This window comes from Zeugodacus cucurbitae, chromosome Y (assembly GCF_028554725.1).
Source record: "Zeugodacus cucurbitae isolate PBARC_wt_2022May chromosome Y, idZeuCucr1.2, whole genome shotgun sequence".
Lineage (NCBI taxonomy): Eukaryota > Metazoa > Arthropoda > Insecta > Diptera > Tephritidae > Zeugodacus > Zeugodacus cucurbitae.
The window spans coordinates 3,283,625-3,289,514 of NC_071673.1; the positions used below are offsets into that span (position 1 = coordinate 3,283,625).

Here is a 5,890-nt window from a genome sequence, read left to right on the forward strand (position 1 = left end):
TGTTGCTTTGTTAAGAAATTGTTTGTAACTGTATTGAAATTGTGATTTGAATCATAAATTGAGTACGTTTTCGTCTTTATGCGTAAGAATTTTTCAGTATATTGAAAATTTTACTCTAATATAATTTAATGTAAACGTTAGCCACAGAAACGAGTGGAGGGGTCTGCTGGTATAAAATAAAGACTAATATCTGAAAATAAAATATTAATTTATTTAATAAAATAAATGTCACCATAGCCCTGCATCGATAATGATTTTTATCTAAGAAAAATATATATGAAACTCCCTAAATAATTATTGAAGTTGAACAATACAAATAATTGAAGGAAAAGCTAAGTTCGGGTGCAAAAAAAAATACTTATAGTCCATAAAATGAATATCTTAAACTTTCTTAATATTATCTTTATACAACCTTTTTGAGGGTATTTGTTTTATGCATTTTGGGTATTTATTTATTTTGGTTCTTTTCATTTGTTTGCAAAATATCTGATATGTTCACAGCCGGTGAGTGGGCCACGCCATTTGTTTGAAAACATCTGTGTTTGAAAAACACCCACTGTGCACAAAAACAACAAATAAACAATCCAACACTAAATTATCTAAAAAAAAGTTAAGAAAAAAACATTACAAACACCTGCCGTAATGTGTAAATATTTAAAAGCCAACTATGGTACGCACGCACAAACCGACAAAATGAAAATATGCAAACAAACGTGAATATATTCAAACACTTGTACAAATACTCAAAGTTAACTACAATAAATCAAAAAAGAACTTTATACCTCAAAGCCGAAGAATACTTTTCCTTAGTAGTTCGAAACTTGCGTGAACAATTCAGGGTTTATGTTGACTATCGCGAGTCATTAACTCGTTCACAGTCAATTCGTATTGAATCGTCGAGTTGCACAATTTTACCACAGTTATAATACATATTTTATCATAGAGAGCTTGACTTCGGAAGAGATCGAACTTATGCATCAATTTTTACAGCAATATCATCCATATGTGGTTAAAATGCAAAGCAAAACTCTTCTACCACAATATTTGGGAATGTATTATGGATGTGAAATACAGTTTTTTTCACAAAATGCTGTGCTCGGGTATAAAAATTTTTGGATTTCGTTATCTGCTAGACTTTCCTTTTGATAAATGCTCGCACTCCATCGACGGCTCCTTGCAAAAAAATTATATTCTAATAAAGAGTATTTAGTATTTAATTATTTTATATAATCAAGCAGGCTTTATAATATAAATTTGATTTTAAACCGAGAGCAGTTACCTTAAATAAAATAAATATTTTAGAAAAGCAACTAAAGGATTTCTTAATTTTAGTTAAGAGATTTATCAAGAAAATAATATGTCATGCGTTAACTTGTCACTTTTAAAAGCAAACGATTTTCTCCTGACAACCTAGTTGAAATGAGCAGCCTTATTTTGATTTGTAAGCCTATAATTTTCGCCAAAATCTATTTGAATAGCTATTTCAGTGGAATTTAAAGTTTGATTTTTGCTCATATGTAAATAATTAATGTAAATGTATATATTTACATACTAAGTCAATTTTATAAGACAAAAAATAATTTTCAATTTTTAAATTCCACACCTACGATGTCGCACGTGACCAATTTTAAGGAGTTACCAAAACCACAAATCTTCTGATTTTTTAACAATATTAATATTATTATATTAATTTAATATAAATAAATTTAAATATTTTCCTACGAAAATATGCAAAAACTTTGTAATTCTATTAATGTTTAATATTTTGTCTGTGGTGGACCTTCTGGCGGAAATGCTCATATCCCGAATTTCATTAAAATAGGTGGAGTGGTTTCTGAGATATGGTTTATGACCTATAATGGGCGACGTCATTTATTTGAAAACATCTGTGTTTAAAAAACACACACACACAAACAACAAATGAACCAACATATCGTTCATTTACATGAATAGTGTCATAACCCAGAAAACACGATTTTTGCACTCAGATACACAAAGCAAACTACAATAAATTATAAAAAAAATAACTTTACACTTTAAAGTCGCAGAATACTGTCCCTTAGTATATCGCGGTCGACTGTAGTATACTATCCCAAAATTTGGATGATAAAATGGGTACCGTTGGAAATTCGCACTTGAACGTGTATCTTGAATTTTCCCGATATATATTGAAGTTTTTATTAATATTTTGCACTCTTTATTCACTTACACTTTACCACATAGTTTCTGCACATTTATTTTTTTTTAATTATGACGAAAAGAGATGTAAATAAATATTTAACATTTTACATAAATCTTCATTTCAACAATAACAAAATGGTTGCAGGTTGACAAGTAATAAGTGTTGCTATTTTATTGCCATTATTCATATGTTAACAGAATATAGGTGAACAAAAACGGTCACCAAAGCAGCTAATAGCGTTTTTAGACAGGAGCTAATTGATCAATTTAAAGGCCTCTGCTCGATTTAAACGCTTATTAAGATCGATTTACCATGCAAAATAAAATCTCTATTTATTTTAAATTGAATTTAAATCGACTTGAAAATCAAATTCCACTCTTCGACAAAGACGTACGATATACATTCCTTGTCTGCGATTGGTTGAATCTTTTGATAAAAAGCTACGCTAGATGTCGCTGCTGAAAAATATTAATCAGTTGATGAAACTTACCAACTTCTTATGAAAAGCAAAAAAAAACAATGTAGAACAGCTGATCGGTTATCGAGTTCTCGGTTGCCTATAGGCAACATTGTACTTACCGGCTTCTAAATCTTGTTACTTAAATTTTTTTGACCACCAGTTTTTTCAGTTATGTAGACTTATGTGCTGTGCAAGCTTACAGTAACATTTTCTGTTATGAGCTCTGCACGTATTCATTCAGTACAGTATGTCAAGAAACAGTTTACACATAGAAAATAAATACACTTTTTCACTTTCCGCAGCAAAATTTTTTACTTTTTACTTAAGTTCAACATATTTTTTTAATCAGGAATGGTTACTTACAGTATTTGAAGAGATGTGATGTAAAAAAAGCTGCGAAAGCAATGCAAAAACCAACCAAGAACAACAAAAAACAAAAATCATTCAATTTTGTTAGTGTCAAGAAAAACTTTACACACTTCGATTATTTTACTTGTTAAGCACGTGTTATACAGTTAACCGTACTTCACCGTTACCTATTCTTCGTAAAGGCATCTACAATGAATTTGTCAATTAGTTGGTGATTAATTTTTGCTTTTTTTCATATCTGAATTACCCATTATTGTCGTTTTAATATTCCATGCAAAGGGTTTAGTTTGAAGAGGTCCAACTATTGCCCCATAATCCCCAATGGGGTAAAAACGTTTGAGATCTAACAGTAATGTTTTCTTTAACCCTCTAAATAGTGTAAAATGGCTAAAATTTGATCGGATAATATGGAAATACAAGAACCAAAGCCAGGAAAAGGACCTAAATTATAAATAAGTGGACATGTACAGTGCTTAACGTCTCGAAAACTTGACCAAATTCCAAAAATTTCGATCAGTGTTCTTACGAAAGAGTTCTAGGAAGAGTGCAATATTCAGATTTCTCATGAAACTGCGCGACAAAACATGCTACGATTGATTTATTTTAAAGCAAAGTGAACTATATAAATAAGTAAAGATTAGAGAGTCATTAAAAACAAAAAATTCATGAGAAAAGTGTTTACTTTATTTATAATAATTTATTTTTGCTTATAAGCAACATCCTGTAACTAATGACCAGGATACATAGTACTTTGAAATTTTTATCACTTCATATTTTAGTTAAGTCTAATATATATCTGTACTAAAAAAAAATGTTAGCTCCTCACATTTTAATTCGGGCATGAGAGGGTTAATTGTGATCCCGAACAATGATGATAAACGATTTCTAGACTTCATGGAATTCAAGAGAATTTTATTTGAGTTAACAACATAAAAAAAGAATAGTAATATTTGTAAGGTTCTCATTATTGCTTTATTAAGAAATTTTTGGTCATTGTATTGAAATATTTTGATACTTGTAATTGATTTGAACCATATTTAGTCCGTGTCATCGGGCTGTTATGAAAATAGTATATACCGAATTTCATTAAAATCGGTGAGGTAGTATCTGAGATATAGTTTTTGACCAATAAGTTGGCGACGTCATTTGTTTGGGAACATATGCGTTTGAAATACACCCACTGTGCACAAAAACAACAAGTGAACAAACATATATTGTCGCACCAAATCCAGCTCAATACGAACCCTGCCAGCCAGGCCTAACCACTTTACCCTCATGTTTCTTCAATTACTAACACCAACGCACACGTTTTAAAAATAATTTCTCTAAAATGCTTAGAAATATGTTCCTCAAAAGTCGAATTAATCATGCTCGGGTTAATACATTTCGAATTTCCCCAACAGAACAAAACTAGTTATCTCATTTCTTGTCTTGTTCTTATTAAATGAGTGAGAAAGAGAAGACATAATTGTCATTAGTGAATCCAAAAAATCCCATAAAGGGAAATAAAAAATATTGAAAAACGCGAGTCATTTGCGCTCATACAACCAAAAAGGTAAGTTGAATGGATTTGTTGATATGTTTTATTATAATTTATATATAATTAATTAATTTATAACATTATTCCACCAGCATACAACAATCAAACATATAACCAAAAAGATAAGTTGAATGGATTTGTTGATATAATTATTATTATTTATTAATACATATTTTTTCAGATTTTATAATTATTATTATTTAATTAATCTTTTTACCTTCAATTAACTTTTTTTTAGAATTTATAATTACAAATATTTAATTACTATATTTTTTAAATTTTATAATAATTATTATATAATTAATATTTTTTTACGTTCAATTAACTTTTTTTCAGAATTTATAATTACAAATATTTAATTAATTTTTTTTTTTCATATTTTATAATTATTATTGTTTAATTAATCCTTTTTCAGCTTTGGCTGGCAGTGAAATTATGAAAAAAAAAACTCTAACACACACCTGCCGTAATATTTAAAAGCCAACCATGAAACAACACAGAAACAGACAAATATGAAAATATACAAACAAACGTAAATATATTCAAACACTTGTCGAAATGTACAAATACGCAAAGGCAACTACAACAAATTACTCAAATAAGAACTTTATACCTCAAAGCCGTAGAATACTTTTCCTTAGTAGTTCGAACAATTCAGGGTTTATATTGACTATCGCGAGTCATTAACTCGTTCACAGTCGATACGTATTGATCGACGACTCAAATGCACAATTTTACCAAAGTTATAATACATTTTTTATCATAAAGAGCTTGACTTCGGAAGAGATCGAACTTATGCATCCATTTTTACAGCAATATCATCCATATGTGGTTAAAATGCAAGGCAAAACTCTTCTACCACAATATTTGGGAATGTATAGAAAAAACTCTTGAAAGCGGTCAACAATAGTTTGTGGTTATGCGCAATGTATTTGGTTCTCATCTTGACTTGAACTTGGAAGGTATTGCCGTGGATCGCGAAGCGTCAGAAAAGCAATTATAAAAGTGTTTACATACTTATAAAGATTATAACGAATTTTATAAAGCTAAAAGTAAGAATTGAAATTGAGGAGGAAGTCAAAAAGAAATTATTAGACACATTGTCAAGTGATGCTGATTCTATGCTATTCGCTCTTAGTCGACATACATGACTGCTTTCGTGTCGTGTCGAAGCAGGGCGAAAGGTCTCAACCGTCTGGACGCAGCGAAAACAGCGAATACGAGGATTGTGATGATATATTTTATTGACATTAAAGCTAAAGCTGTGAAGTATAGAATTAATGTCGATGAAATTTCTACTTATGATCCCGAACAATATGCCAAAAGATGTCTAAACTTC

The 5,890-nt window shown here is 29.8% G+C and overlaps 1 pseudogene; it reads left to right on the forward strand.

Annotated features, from left to right (window-relative positions):
* The first annotated feature begins 797 nt into the window (after window positions 1-797).
* On the forward strand, window positions 798-5,890 carry LOC128923441 (phosphatidylinositol 5-phosphate 4-kinase type-2 alpha-like; annotated as a pseudogene).